The sequence below is a fragment of the Acinonyx jubatus genome, chromosome D4 (genome assembly GCF_027475565.1).
Source record: "Acinonyx jubatus isolate Ajub_Pintada_27869175 chromosome D4, VMU_Ajub_asm_v1.0, whole genome shotgun sequence".
Taxonomy (NCBI): Eukaryota; Metazoa; Chordata; class Mammalia; order Carnivora; family Felidae; genus Acinonyx; species Acinonyx jubatus.
The window spans coordinates 43,064,492-43,081,409 of record NC_069391.1 but is presented as its reverse complement, the minus strand read 5'-3'; positions in this window follow the sequence as shown (position 1 = coordinate 43,081,409).

Below are 16,918 nucleotides of genomic sequence, written 5' to 3'. Positions count from 1 at the left end.
TATAGCTTCCACTGAGAGGGCACCAAAAGAGTGGAGGGATATCCTAAGAGTGTCACCATAGTAACATCATAACACATTGCAACAGAGTAAAGTGGGGGCAATGACTTGCATAGTCATCGACAGACATAGACTCACAGTCATATTGTTCTAGAGAGCAGTACTCACTCAAATAAGATTTGTGGGAGGGTCTTCCTATTAATTTCAGTAGTCTGATTACCCAGTGTCATTGTGTGCTAACCATGGTTATTACAGGCAGGTTACTAACAAATAGCAGACATTCTCAGAGTCCTTCTTTTCATACGAAGCAATGAGAGATAACACAACTGTCTACTTAACAAATCTTCAAAAGTAGGGCACACTTCCTCCTCATCTATTTTGATTTTACTTTCAAAAGCTTGACTAGTCATGATCCTGGATATATTGTCTCCATGTTTTATGAGGCATCTCTGGGTCCTGAAAATGAATGTGCGTGGCTCATCCTAAGCACCAAAATAATGGCAATTTAAACAAAGCAGATGTGTGCATATGTGTGTGTGTACAAAAGATATGTATAATATAGAAATATATATGGCATATATAAAGATATTTATATAAATTTTTATATACATCTGGTATATATATATATATATATATATATATATATATATATATATATAACTTTTTAAGCAATTTTGAACCATGACAGGAGTCCATGTGTCCAGCATGTTTCCTGCTAGCATAATTCTTACCATTTATGATGACACTGGATGGCTATAATCATTTCCTCTAAAATCCACATTACATCAATCCCATTTTGGAGAAGTGGAACTGAGGCATGAAAAGGTCACAGGGTTTGAGGTCTGGGGAAGACCTGTGACATTGTTCAAAATTGTATCAGTGCAGTGAAACAAGAGGGTGCAATTTGGAATCATTATGGACAATGGCCTGCCTTCAGTTCTATAGGAGTAAAGTGAATGTGCTTTCCTAAATTATTTTTTTAATTAATTTTATTTAAATGAAATTGTGATCTCTCCTCCTGCTCTTTGGATCTGTTTCTATTTTTCACAGTGATCCAACGTCCTTTCAGATCTCCTTACCAGAATGTGTTTTGGGGGGGGTTGTTTGCTTTTTAAACCACTTGAAAAATGACTCTTCTCAGGAGAGAATCATGATGTTTTTGTTTTAGCTTGACACAAGCCACATGTATAGTACACTTGTGGTCTGCCTCAGTGCTGGGAAAAATGGAGAAAAATTCTTTTCTAGGAATTGTCCTAAAACAGGTCATTAGATGTGATCCAAGGAGAGTTAGTTGCTGGGAGAATCAGAGTCTAAGGTAGTCTTGTGTAAAGACACCATGGCCTGGCTCCCCCAAATCAATTTGAGAGAGACTTCAACATCTTTCTAAAATGGGGAAATCAGACTGTGTGCTCAATGGGTTTGAGATGAAAATCAAAGTGATTCATACAGAAGGGGATAGGAACACAGAGAAGAGGCTTCCAGCTTATATACACCCCTTCCTCCTCCAAGTAGGAAAATAAGTCATATGGACTTCCTTTTGAAAGGGGAAAAAAACACAGCTTTACTGTCTTTGTGATCAATGCCCACGACCATGCCCAATAAGTCACTCATTAACTCCCAACTGCCATGTATGGAAAACCAAGAAAAGTCTTTGTGCCTCCTCAACTCTCCTTGAATATCTGTGGAAAGAAATGAAAGAAGTAAACTGTTCCACTGTCCAACTGAAGGTGACTGTTAATGAACAAGGAGGCTTTCCAAACCACCCCCTGCCTTCCTGGCCTAAAAAAGAAACAAGATTATCCTTTTCACATCCTAATTAAGGCAAGACACAGAAATGAGGGGATCACTTGTCCTGCCCTACTTTAGCTTCCAGCTGTTTTACCTACTCAAGACCCCATTTCCTCAAGATTCCAATTAGATTTGATACACTGCTCAATACTAATTTCCTCCTAAGATGCTACTTCACCATTTGGAAGGCCCCTTGGGCTAAATAATTATTGACTTCTAAATGGCCTCCAGCCAGTTTCAGATATGATAGTGTTTCATGTCCAGTGATATGAAAGACTTGCCTTGGGTATTGAACAGCTTTGATGATGCTTTTCCGGGGAAAAACATCTCTCTGAAAGGTTTTTAGAAAAGTTTTAGTTAAACTTTTTCCCAAGTCTTACTAATGCTCAGGTAGAGTCTCTATAGAGATGAATGGATAATTTCCTTCCTTTTATTTATTCTTTTTCTTCCCCTCCCCATATCCCTCCCTCTTTCCTTCTTCCTTTCTTTCTCTTCCCTCCTTTGTTAGTTTGTACCGAAGAGGACTTATAACAGCTGGGTAACTCGAGGATTTCTACCCAATGTCCTAGAAGAACAAGGTTTCTACCCAATGTCCTAGAAGAACAATTCTCCTTTTCTCTAAAATGGCATTACACTTTCATCCCTTTTCCTTGTCTTGTTGTGTTCCTGTGTTCTGTTGATTTCAGCAGATGCTAAACTAGGTTTCCATAGGTTTCCATTTGAAGTTGCTCCTCCTGGCTGCTCAACTTGTAGGCAGAGTCAACATCAAAAAACAAAATGAAAGCACAAGTGAAGAGTTGGAAGGACCCCCAAGACCTTTGTCTCAGCGGCTTGCATAGCCCTACAGCATTTACTAGAGATGGACGGCAGGGAACTCATATTTATCAAGCACTTGGAATGTGCTAGGAATGATGCTGGGACCAAATACTTACAATGACCAAATATTTACAATGACCTTGCTATGATTACCACCACCACTACCACCACCGCCCCCCTCCCCCCATTTTAGACATTGGGAAACTTGTGCAGGGCTCATACAGGCTGCCTATCTTATTCTCAGTCCCCATTTGTCATCACCCTGCATCCATCAGCTCTCTGTAAGAACTGAGATTAGTGTTTAAGGATGGAGTTTGGTATAGAAAGCATCCCTGGTTCCCTCGGTTCCAGTGCATTTATAGTGGCTGGTTTCCCATATCTTAAGCACACATTAGGTGTAATTTCACTGTCTGCCTCAAGACTTCCCACAGCTGTGGGAGCTTGCTCAGCCCAGGAGTGATGCTAGTGTCTGTGCTGCAGGGAGGCTACTTAAGGCCCCTAGGGACAATGAGCAGTGAATGAGAGCCAGTGAATAAATGCTCCGTCCTCTTATCCTTGAGATGGGCAATGACGGAAGGCATTCTTTACATGACAGAGATCAAAGTCCCAAGTGGCCAGTTGATATTTCATCCTTATATTGGCTTTTCTTCCTTCTTCTCCCACTCATCCTTTTCTCATTCCTGCTTCCTGGGCTAGATAAACTAACTGCATCAAGTCTTTGCCTCAGGTTCTGATGTGGGGGGGGGAGTCAAAAGCAATATTTGGGGTCCTGGTAGGTGGCAATAAGGCCCACAGCGAGTACCATAGAATAAAGGAGAAAGTTACTGTTATGAGTCCTATAGGAAAATAAGCCGGACTAAACTAGAGAGAGGTTCTGAAGCAGAGAACACAGTTCCAAGCTGGGAACTCTAAAAAATGTTCCCTTAAGTAGAACTCTTTGAGAAAATATATGCAAAGTGTCATTAAACTGCCCAGAAGGAAATAACATCAAAACATTAACTGGTTTTCTCTTCTGAGTAAATCTTCAATGGAAGTTCCTCTGATCTTCCTCACTTGTATTTATTTATGTCTTGACTTCCCCCCTGGGGAATCTCGATCCCTGTCACTGCAGATAATGACCATTTTTTCCCGCTCCTCAAACTAGGTAGAATAATACACTTAGCCATCATTCTCTACCTAGAAGGCAGCACAGCTTGTTAGTTCAGAATAAGCTGTGGGTAATAGGTCAAGCTCCAGTCAGCTGGGTGACTTAGTATTGTCAAGTTTTGCTACATAAACAATGGTGCGAATTCAGTGGCTTAAAACCGCAAAGGTTAATGTCGTGCTTGTGCAACATGCTTATCTTGGGTTGATGGGGGTGGTAAGGGGACTCTGCTCCCGTATCTCCTACTGAAGGACCCAGGCTGTGGAGCTGCCATGTTCCAGAATGTTAATAGTCACTGTGGTAGAGTTAAAGAGGGAAAAGCTCTCTAGCCTTCTGTCTGAAAACAACATTTGCTTGTTTTGTTCATTGGCTGAAGAGAGTTGTGTGGTCATGCCTGGGTTCCACCGAAAGAGAAAGTACAACTGAACTTCCAGGTGAGAAAAGAGAGAGAAAAGCAGGGTATTTGTGAAAAATATCTATCATGTCTGGACAATCATTTAACCTAGGCATCAGTGTCCTCCTCATGTACATGGGGAAGTTTACTTTATGAGGTTGTTGTGAGGGTTGCCTGAGAAATTGCTCAAGCACGGGGCATGTAGTCATTACTCAATAAACTCTGCTAATCTGACCATGATCCTTTGTACAGATGAAATATAATGTTCAGATTTATCCTAATATTTCCCAAATCTCTGCAATTAAATAACAGCAATATTTAGAAAATGCTTTTCCATAAATTTTATTTTCCAGCCTTTAAAAATGATCCTGGTGCCTCTTCTCTGAATTTCTCCAAGTTCTAAGATATGGATTCTAGCACAGTGCTCCCCACATAGAAAGGACTAGACTACAACCACGCAATGAGAAAATACTTTGTTTTGAAGGAGAGCTACACATATATAAAATGATAATCACTGTATTTATTGTTTATAACAAGTGCTATTCTTGTGCAGATAAATTCAGCTTAAGTTCATTAGAACAGTATGGGTCTCATTAGAAAGAACATATTATTATGCTCGAAAAACTATGGCTGGACCTGAAGTTATTATAAGGGTCTGGGCTCCTTCAGCTAAGTATGTTATTACAATTTCAATGGAACCATTATCTTGTCAACAGAACACATGGTAAAACTCTCAGGGGCTGCCTCTGACTTCATGAGAGTTGGTAGACTCTGGTTTTCCCTAGGGAAGGCAGGGGCCTGGTAGGATCTGAGCAGGGGCCTGAGTCATGAGCTATAGTCCCCTGTCCCTCATCACTTCAGGTTTGGTCTTGGAAAGCCAGCATTTTGAGGATCTAATCATAAGACTTTCTCACTGTCCTTGGGCTGGGTCATCCCCCCACCCCCTCATGTTGTTCTCACATGATGGTCATGGACTCCTAGTTTTATAAGGTGTTCTTTATTTTGACAGAATTTGGGCCAGGAACTTTGTTCAGTGAGTGTCTTAGCTCATGTGGACCCTGGGGTTGTTTAAGTTTTCAGGACCTGCTATTGAGAAACTCTAAAGAAGTTTATTTTACAGAGCAAGTTTGCTTTTGCCAGAATGAATTCATTTGCTCAAGTTATTTTTAAAATGTGCTTTTTCTTAGCTTCTTAGAGAAGCTCTCGTCTCTTCTTTGTGTGTGTCTGCGTTAGAAAACACTGCCAATCTCTTGATGGAAGCCCGAGAAAATGTCTAGTCAAAGAGGGTCAAAGATGGTTCTCGGCTTTGAACAGAACAGCCTTTATACACTGAATGCTGGGTTAAAACACTGTGCTGCTGGGCCCAGGAGCTGAAATGCTTGATGCTTCTAGAACCACGGAGGCCATGCAAATGAGTGTCAAACTGCTTCTACAGGTGTGTGTAGGAGGAGACACCATAGATGGATATTCATCCAGGAGAACACCCGCTGCAGTCAATTGGAACCACCACACAGTCCAGCAGCAGAGATTGCTAGAGGCAGTGTGTAGGGGCACAACCCTCTACCTCATCTGAGTTAAATGGGCTGACTCATCAAACTACCTTGCAAACTTTGTATTTCACAACTGGTTTTTAAAAACAACTCTTAAAGACATGTGTTCTTTATATAAATCTTTCTTTTTCAACTGTTTATTTTTGAGAGAGAGATAGAGTGCATGAGAACAGGGGAGGGACAGAGAGGGAGACAGAGGATCCGAAGGGGGCTCCGCGCTCACAGCAGAGAGCCTGATGTGGGGCCCAAATTCACAAACCCTGAGATCGCAACGTGAGCTGAAGCCAGACACTTAACTGACTCAGCCACCCAGGTGCCCCAAGGGCATATATTCTTAACTTTTAGGGGGATCAGAAACCCCATTGAGAATCTGATTGAGGCTATGGACCCATTACCCAGAAAAATGCACAAATGTGCAAACTTTTGCTTAAAATGTCAGTAGTATTATCAGGATAATATCCAAGAATGGCCAAGAAGGTCCACACATTCCCTCGCTTCAGAATTGGAATGAACTTTAAACCTGAGATTAATGGTCTATGAATACTATTCATTCTTTTAGAAATTTCTAAGTTTCTGCTTCAGGGAAGGCATTATGCTGGAAGCTGGGGATGCAAATGTATAAGATAAGGACCAGCCTTGTGAAGTTCAGTATGATGGAAGACAAATCCATAAGAATGATGCATAATAATGACTTAAGTGCCATGCTAGAACTCTAAGCAGAGAGACTTAAAGGAGTCCTGAAGGGAAGGTAATTAGTTCAACACATATACTATGTGCCAGGTGATTGGGAATGAGCTAGTGCACAGACATGATCTCAACCATAGGCGAATCCAGATTGGCAAGTAAAGTTCATCAGGGGGAAGACATGTGTATGCCTGGCAGCGGGGGCAGCACGTGCACCAGTCAACAATGGGAGTGACGAGAGTTGGGGAACTACCAACAGCTCCTCAGAGGAAGGAGAGAGCAGGAGTGGTGACAGCAAAGGGTGGAGGGGCTCTCTGGGTCAGATCCCAAAGGTCCTTGTGCTTCACCATGGAGTGCGGGCTTTATGTTGTGTCCAAGGTTGTCGCTGAGGGTTTTTTTTAAAGCAAGTGAATAAGAACAAGGAGGAGATTCTATTAGAAAGATCACTTTTGGCCTTCTGTGGAGAAAATGGATTGATAGAGGCGGGTGAGGTCTGTGTGAAAAGACCAGAAGGGAGGAAGCTGTTGAGTTAATGTGAATGGGAAATGAGAGGTCCTGATAGTGGCAGTGGCAATGGTGGGGACAGAGTTGAAAAACAGGATGAGGCTTCTGGATAGTACCTCACACACACTCTTTCATGCCCTAGACTGACTTTATCCTCAGGCAATGCTCTCTGTTCTATGCAGTGAGGTAGTGCTGTGTTCTATGCAGTGAGGTAGTGACTATTAACAGTCAGTGTTAATAATGTTTATTATTTAACATTAATAAAATAATGTTGCTACTGAAGTTATATCTCCTGGAATCACGCTGTAAGTTGCAGTTGAATAATCAGATATGGGCATTCTACATTCAGTTCCTTAATGATGAGGATAATGATGGTAATAGCTGCAACTCAATTTTATTGATTACTCTGTGCCCACTGCCCTTCCAAGCATTCTGCATGTATTAACCCACTTATTCGTCAAACAAATGAGAGTGAATGTCTGTTCCTGTTTGCATCTTAGGACCCCCCCCCCCCCACCAGTCCCATGCTGGAAGCTGGGGACGCAAGGATATATAAGACAAGTACTTGCTATAGAATTCCATTCATGTGAAACTCTACAACAGGCAAACCTAATCTATTGTGACAGCATTAACTGTGGCTGTCCTGGACCTACTCTATTCTCATGCCTATTGAATAGATGAGAATGTTGAAGCAGGACAGAGGGGTTAAATAGCTTGTCCAAGGTCACACAGCCATGAAGTAGAAAAACAGAGATTTGAGTTTTAGATGTCTCAGCTCCAGGACCCACACTCCTATCAACTCTACTCTGCCTATGACAGAATCTAGTCTTTCTCCATAGAATACAGTATGAGCATTAAATGGACTTTTTCAATTTGTCCTGAACATTCTAAATAATTACACGATAAAAAGGTTTCCACATCACTAACGTCTCCAGAAACAGATTTGGAGACGTACATGAAGCAAAATTCTGGGCGTGAATGTTTTCGCAGATTCAGGCTCCAAAGAACAGAAAAGCAGAAAAAACAAACAATGGTGTTTTTAAGCAATGAATGTTGTTTTCCTCTAACCATAAGGGAGTTTTAAAACTTGACAAATCCATTCAGGTTTCAAAGCATTCCATATTCCCCACCCACAAGCAAATGCCAGAAGGTGCCAGTTTGAGCCAACTCTGAGATCAGGAGTGATTTTCTAAATAATGGATCAGATTTCTTAAATATCCATACTCCACAGATAAATACTTACCACTGTCCTAATTGGCCTGATGAAAACTGCTTAGCCATTTATCAAGCTATTAATTCAAAAAGAACATTTCAGCAAGAGAGGAGATAGCGAGGCATAAATGCAGCAACAGCAAATGATAGGATATTACTTCTTTGAAAAGATTGAACATCCTTAAGGTCTTTGAAATTTTAGAGCTACATTGTGCATGGGCTCAATTTTAATGTTTTTTTTTTTTAACATTTATTTTTGAGAGAGAGAGAGAGAGAGAGAGAGAGAGTGTGAGTGGGGGGAGGAGCAGAGAGAGAGGGAGACACAGAATCCAAAGCAGGTTACAGGCTCTGAGCGGTCAGCACAAAGCCCCAACACTGGGCTCGAACTCATGAACCGTGAGATCATGACCTGAGCTAAAGTCGGGTGCTTAACTGACTGAGCCATCCAGGTGCCCCAGCATAGGTTCAATTTTAATGAAGGTCTTTCTGGGGGGGAAAAATGTTTCTGATTATATAAAGAGCAGTTTCCTTAATTTGCAGGGACAGATTCTTTTGGAGAAGACAAAGAAAATCATATTTAATATACTCATTATACTTATTTAGCTAACGTTTTTTGGGAAGCATGCCCTGTGCCTGATACCATGCTATGCATTGAGATACAAAAATGTAAAGATAGGTTTTGTTCTCTAGCCTAGCCATGGAAACAGAGAAGCAAAGGAATAGTGTAATAGATCCAACAAAAGAGAATGCATTAGCAAGTGAGAAGCGAGGTTAGAGTTGAATAGATAGTGTGCGGCAAAGATTTTGGATTGATTTTGTAAATGATGCAGAGTTATTAAACAGAAATGACCATGAGATTGTACAAGGATCATGCTGTTGTCAGTGTGAAGAATGGGTTGAGATGGGGAGACATTCAAGGCAGGATGAGTTCCACTTTTTTCTAGTTTACTAGATTTTGATAAATGTTTACACCTATGTAACCATCACCCCAATCAAGATACCGAACATTTTCATCACTCCCAAGAGATCCCTTGGGCCCTTTGCAGTAAATACCATCCATTCTTGGCCCACGTCACAACAGATTAGTTTTGCCTGTTGAGGTTTACAGTTATACAATAAGTACTCTCAGGCTGGGACTAGGGAGGTCCTAAGATGCAAACTGGAACAGACATTCACTCTCAGTTTCATGGTAGCATAGCCCCTACAACGCACCCTGTACCATGCTCTTTTGTATGTTTATGCTCAGTGTACTGTTTTTGAGATTTTGTTACGTATTTCAGCAATTCATTCCTTTTTATTCCGGTGTATTTATTCCATGTTATAAATATATTATAATTTGTTTATCCATTTCTACATTGATGGTCATCTGGGCTGTTTCCATTTTGGTACTTTTATGAATATAGCTTCTATGAACAGTTGTGTGCAAATATTTCTGTGGACATTTTTTCATTTCTCTTGGGGAAATATTTAGGAGTGAAATTGCTGGGTTATATGGCAATATGTATTGAACTTCACAAGACTGCTCAAAGATAGTCAAAAGTGGCTTTAATACTTTGTATGAGAATTTCAGTTGCTCCACAGCCTAATAATTATCAACCTTTAACTATGTTAGTTTTAATTTTCATTCCGTGACAATATTTGGCATGATTTTAGGTAATGATTGGCCATTCATGTATTAGTGTGAAATATATGCTTGAATCTTTTGGGCATTAAAAACATTGGGTTGTCTTCTTAATATTGACAAGTAGTTTTATTATATATGAAAAGTAGTTTTCATAATTTCAGAATTATGTTCTGGCTACAAGATCTATGTCAAATATGTGCATTGTATAGATCTTCTCCAGCATAGCTTGTCTGAGTTCCACTATTCATAAAAATCATTCCACAACATTCTGATACCTCCCTTTTTGCTTTCCAATCCATTTCCCCTTGTCCCCCAAACACACACAATTTAGAGATCATCTAATCTTGTATTACAAGTGCTAGCTTCCAAGTAGTAATTCTGTTGTGGTCAAAGAACAAACTTTGTATGACTTGAATCCTTTTAACTTATTGAGATTTGTTTAATGGCCCAGAATATGGTCTATCTTGGTGTTCCATGTGCTCCTGAAAATCATGTATAATCTACTGTTGTTCAGTACAGCTGTGTTCTATAAACGTCACATCAAGTTGGTTGATAGTCTTATTCAAGTCTTTATATCCTGATTTGGATATAGATTTTCTTCAAAGTCTTTCATTAAAATGGAGTCTATGCACAATCTAGTTCTAAAATTTGTCTTCTTGTTCCATCAAACATTGAGAGTCTTTAAATCTCTAGCTATAATTATAGATTTGTTTACTTCTCCTTACAGTTCTTGCTTTGTGTATTTTGAAGCTGTTACTAGGTAAACAAGCACTAAGGGTTGTTATGTCCTCTTGCTGAACTAACTCCTTTAGTATTACAAAATATTCTTTCTGGTAATATTCTTTGCTCTAAAATATGCTTTTGTGATACTAATTACAGTTACTCCTGCTTTCTTTTTATTAGTATTGGTATGGTGTATCTTTTTAAATCTTTTTATTTTTAATCTGTCCTTTATTTTTAAGATGTGTCTTGTTGGGGGGCACTTGGGTGGCTCAGTCAGTTGAATGCCTGACTTCGGCTCAGGTCATGATCTTGGTCTGTGGGTTCAAGCCCCACATCAGGCTCTGTGCTGACAGCTTGGAGCCTGGAGCCTGCTGCAGGTTCTGTCCCCCTCTCTTTCTGACCCTCCCCCACTCATGCTGTCTCTTTCTTTCTCAGAAATTAATAAACATTAAAAAAAAAACATGGGTCTTGTTAGCATACAGTTGGATCTTGTTTTTTTTTTAATCCAATTTGACACTTTCTACCTTTTAACTTAGAATATTTACACTTAAATCTCTTTAAAAGATAATTAAGTAAAAATATTAATAATAAAGCATTGAGCTTATAGCATATGTAGAACTAAAATCTGAGGCCACAATAGCACCAAAGGTGGGAAGGGAGAAATGGAATTATACTACTGAAAAGTTCTTAAACTATATGTTGGGTAGTACATTACTTGAATATAGACTGAGAAGTTAAAAATGTATGGAGGGAGGAGCCAAGATGGCAGAACAGCATGGAAGTGTTTTTGTGTGTCTCGTGTCCATGAAATAAAGCCAGACCAACACTAAATCATCCTGTACACCTAGAAAACTGGTTCAGGATTAACACAACAATCTGCACAACCTGAACCACAGAATTCATCAGGTATGTGGCACAGAGAGGTGAACTCAGGGAGCAAGAAGGCGTGGGAAGGGAGGTGGTTTTGCGAGCGGAGAGAGGATGGAGACTGGGGGTGGGGGGAGAATACGGGAAAAGCACCCCTCCCCAAAAGCAGCTGCAGAGAAAGGGGAAAATTGGAAACAGCCGCAGGGACTGAACTAAAAAGGGAGAAAGGAGAAAGGAGAAGGTTTAAATTCCATTAAGACTATAAACAGGGAGCGCAGAGTCTCAAACTCTGCAGCCCAATACCTGGAGGTGCTCTGGTGGGAAGGGCGAATCCCTAGGAGCAGAGTGGGGTCCAAGAGGTTCTTGGTCCACACCAGGATAAGTGGTTCCACTGCTGGAAGGACATTTGGTAGAGGCTGTGAGGCCACGTGGTCCCAGCAGACCCCAGAGAACAACTACATTCGCTGGTGCTGGAACAAGATCGTTAAGGGTGAAGCCTGGTGCCAGATGTGTGTTGTGATTTTCCATAATCCCTGAAATGCTGCTCCTACACTATCTTGCGAACTTTTTCTGGGGAGGGCTGGCAGCTGGCCGGTTTCTGGGCATCGGCAGCAGCATGGTCCCGCAAACGTTCCTGGATGTGGCCAGCACTCAGCCATTGCTTGGTGAGATCCTCCACAAAGGGGCGGAACGGGTCAAGGCCACAGTCCCTCAGAAGTAACGTACCAGGAAAAACAGCCGCATCTGAGACAAAACTCGGGAGGGAGGTGCTGCATGGGGCTTGGTCACGGACTATGTAAAAGTGGGGAGTGGATGGAAGCTGAAGACAAAGGACAGGTGTGCGTTTGCTGACTGGGGAGAACAGAGTTCTGATACTAGAGACTGGGTAGCTGGGTGACACCACTTTCACCACTTCCACTTATGTGTATACCCACTTACAAGTGCCACAAAAATCCACCCCAGTAAGCTAAGCAGCGCCATCCAGTGGAGAACGGAGTCGTTACACTAAGCCCGGCCCAAATGGGCCAGCCTCACTCTTCAAGAATACAAGTCTCACAGCCTACTTAGTTTCTGGACTATAGAGTGCTTCATAGTTTGACTTCTAGGGGAAAACGAAGTAATTTCAGTCGTATTTCAGTCTGTTAGCCAGTCCATCTATTCAATTTTCTTTCTTTTTTCTCTTTTTTGTTTTGTTTTTTTCTTGAATACAGAAAGAGGAAAAAGTCATTTTTATTTTCAATTTTTATTAAGAATATTTTTTCTTTAATTTTTTTCTACTATATTTTTTACTTTTGTGTAAATTTTTTCAAATTCTATTTTACTTCCATAATTTCATTTTAGTCTACTTCAGTGTATTCATTTTTTCAAATTTTTAAATGATTTCTTTTTTTCTTTTCCCTTTTTCTCTCATCTATCAAGCCACTTTCAACACCCAGACCAAAACACACCTAGGATATAGCATCATTTATTCGATTATCTTTTGTGTGTGTGTTTGTTTTTAATTTTTTAATTTTAATATTTTAAAAAATTTTAATCTTATTTAATTTTAATTTTTTTTACCTCATTAATTCCTTTTCTCCCTTCAAAATGACAAAACAAAGGAATTCACCTGAAAGGAAAGAGCAGGAAGAAACAATAGCCAGGGACTTAACCGACACAGATAGAAGCATGATGTCTGAACCAGAATTTAGAATTATGATAATAAGAATACTAGGTAGAGTTGAAAATAGGTTAGAATCCCTTTCTGCAGAGATAAAAGAAGTAAAAAATAGAAAAATTAAAAATGTAACTGAGCTGCAATCTTGGATGGATGCAGCAGCGGCAAGGGTGGATGAGGCAGAACAGCGAATCAGTGATATAGAGGACAAACTTATAGAGAATAATGAACCAGAAAAAAAGAGGGAGATTAAGGCAAAAGAGCATGATTTAAGAGTTAAAGAAATCAGTGACTCATTAAAAAGGAACAACATCAGAATCACAGGGGTCCCAGAAGAGGAAGAGAGAGAAATAGGGATAGAAGGGTTATGTGAGCAAATCAAAGCAGAAAACTTTCCTAACCTGGGGAGAGACACAGACATCAAAATCCAGGAAGCACAGTGGACTCCCATTAGATTCAAGAAAAACCGAGCATCAACAAGGCATATTATAGTCAAATTCACAAAATACACAGGCAAGGAGAGAATCATGAAAGCAGCAAGGGAAAAAAAGTCCTTAACCTACACGGGAAGACAGATAGGTTTGCAGCAGACCTATTCACAGAAACTTGGCAGGCCAGACAGGAGTGGCAGGATATATTCAATGTGCTGAATCAGAAAAATATGCAAGCAAGAATTCTTTATCCAGCAAGGCTGTCATTCAAAATAGGAAAAATAAAAAGTTTCCCAAACAAAAATTAAAGGAGTTTGTGACCATGAAACCAGCCCTGCAAGACATTTTAAGGGGGACTTTCTGAGGGGAGAAAAGATGAAAATATATGGATAAAAATAAATAAATACCAAAAGCAACAAAGATTAGAAAGGATCAGAGAACACCACCCAAAACTCCAACTCTATAAGCATCATAATGGCATTAAATTCATATCTTTCAGTACTCACTCTAAATGTCAATGGACTCAATGCTCCAATCAAAAGACACAGGGTAGGAGAATGGATAAGAAAACAAGATCCATCTATATGCTGTTTACAAGAGACCCACTTTAGACCTAAGACACTTTCAGATTGAAAATAAGGGGATGGAGAACATCTATCATGCTAATGGTCAACAAAAGAAAGCGGGAGTAGCCATACTTATATCAGACAATCTAGACTTTAAAATAAAGACTGTATCAAGGGATGCAGATGGGCATTATATCATAATCAAGGGATCTATCTACCAAGAAGACCTAACAATTATAAACATTTATGCGCCAAATGTGGTAGCACCCAAATACATAAATCAATTAATCACAAACATAAAGAAACTCATCGATAGTAATACCATAATAGTAGGAGACTTCAACACCCCACTCACAACAAAGGACAGATCATCTAATCAAAAAATTAACAAGGAAACAATGGCTTTGAATGACACACTGGACCTGATGGACTTAACAGATATATTCAGAACATTTCATCATAAAGTAGCAGATTACACATTCTTCTCCAGTACACATGGAACGTTCTCCAGAATAGACCATATACCGGGACACAAATTAATCCTAAGTAAGTACAAAAAGATCGAGATCATACCGTGTATATTTTCAGACCACAACACTATGAAACTCGAAATCAACCACAAGAAAAAATTTGGAAAGGTAACAAATACTTGGAGACTGAAGAACATCCTACTAAAGAATGAATGGGCTAACCAAGCAGTTAAAGAGGAAATTAAAAAGTATAGGGAAGTCAATGAAAATGATAACACCACAACCCAAAACCTCTGGGACACAGCAAAGGCAATCATAAGAGGAAAGTATATAGCAATCCAGGCCTTCCTAAAGAAGGAAGAAAGATCTCAGATACACAACCTAACCTTATGCCTTAGGGAGCTGGGAAAGAACAGCAAATAAAACCCAAAACCAGCAAAAGACAGGAAATAATAAAGATTAGAGCAGAAATTAAGGCTGTCAAAACCAAAAAAAACAGTAGAACAGATCAATGAAACCAGGAGCTGGTTCTTTGAAAGAATTAACAAAATTGATAAACCAGTAGCCAGTTTGATCAAAAAGGAAAGGACCCAAATAAATAAAATCAAGAATGAAAGAGGAGAGATCACAACCAACACAGCAGAAATAAAAACAATAATAAGAGAATATTATGAGCAATTATATGCCAATAAAATGAGCAATCTGGAAGAAATGGACAAATTCCTAGAAACATATATACTACCAAAACTGAAACAGGAAGAAATAGAAAATTTGAACAGACCCATAACCAGTAAAGAAATTGAATTAGTAATCAAAAATCTGCCAAAAAACAAGACACAGGGCCAAATGGCTTTCCAGGGGAATTCTACCAAACATTTAAGGAAAAGTTAACACCTCTTCTCTTGAAGGTGTTCCAAAAAATAGAAATGGAAGGAAAACTTCCAAACTCTTTCTATGAAGTCAGCATTACCTTAATTCCAAAACCAGACAGAGAACCCACTAAGAAGGAGAACTATAGACCAATTTCCCTGATGAACATGGATGCAAAAATCCTCAACAGGATATTAGCCAACAGGATCCAACAATACATTAAAAAAATTATTCACCATGACCAAATGGGATTTATACCTGTGATGCAGGGATGGTTCAATATCCACAAAACAATTAACGTGATTCATCTCATCAATAAAAGAAAGGACAAGAACCATATGGTCCTTTCAATAGATGTAGAGAAAGCATTTGACAAAATATAATATCCTTTCTTGATAAAAACCCTCAAGAAAGTAGGGATAGAAGGAGCATACTTAGAGATCATAAAAGCCATATATGAATGACCCAACTCTAATATCATCCTCAATGGGGAAAAACTGAGAGCTTTCCCCCAATGTCAGGAACAACACAGGGATGTCTACTCTTGCCACTGTTATTCAACATAGTATTGGACGTCTTAGCCTCTGCAATCAGACAACACAAAGAAATAAAAGGCATCCAAATCGGCCAGGAGGAGGTCAAACTTTCACTCTTTGCAGATGACATGATACTCTCTATCCAGAACCCAAAAGATTCCACCAAAAAACTGCTAGAATTGATTCATGAATTCAGCAAAGTTGCAGGATATAAAATCAATGCACAGAAATCGGTTGCATTCCTATATGCCAACAATGAAGCGACAGAAAGAGAAATCAAGGATTCAATCCCATTTACAGTTGCACAAAAAAAAACCCATAAAATACCTAGGAATAAATCTAACCAAAGAGGTGAAAAATCTATACACTGAAAACTATAGAAAGCTTATGAAAGAAATTGAAGAAGACACAAAGAAATGGAAAAAGATTCCATGCTTCTGGATAGGAAGAACAAATATTGTTAAAATGTCGATACTACCCAAAGCAGTCTACATACTCAATGCAATGCCTATCAAAATAACACTAGCATTCTTCACAGAGCTAGAACAAATAATCCTAAAATTTGTATGGAACCAGAAAAGACCCCGAATAGCCAAAGCGATCTTGAAAAAGAAAACCAAAGCAGGAGGCATCATAATCACAGACTTCAAGCTACACTACAAAGCTGTAATCATCAAGACAGTATGGTACTGGCACAAGTACAGACACTCAGATCAATGGAACAGAATAGAGAACCCAGAATTGGACCCACAAATGTATGGCCAACTAATCTTTGACAAAGCAGGAAAGAATATCCAATGGAATAAAGACAGTCTCCTCAGCAAGTGGTGCTGGGAAAACTGGACAGCGACATGCAGAAGAAGGAACTTGGACCACTTTCTTACACCATACACAAAAATAAACTCAAAATGGTTGAAAGACCTCAATGTAAGACAGGACGCCATCAAAATCCTCGAGGAGAAGGCAGGCAAAAACGTCTCTGATCTTGGCTGCAGCAATTTCTTACTCAACACGTCTCCGGAGGCAAGGGAAACAAAAGCAAAAATGAACTACTGGGACCTCATCAAAATAAAAAGCTTTTGCAC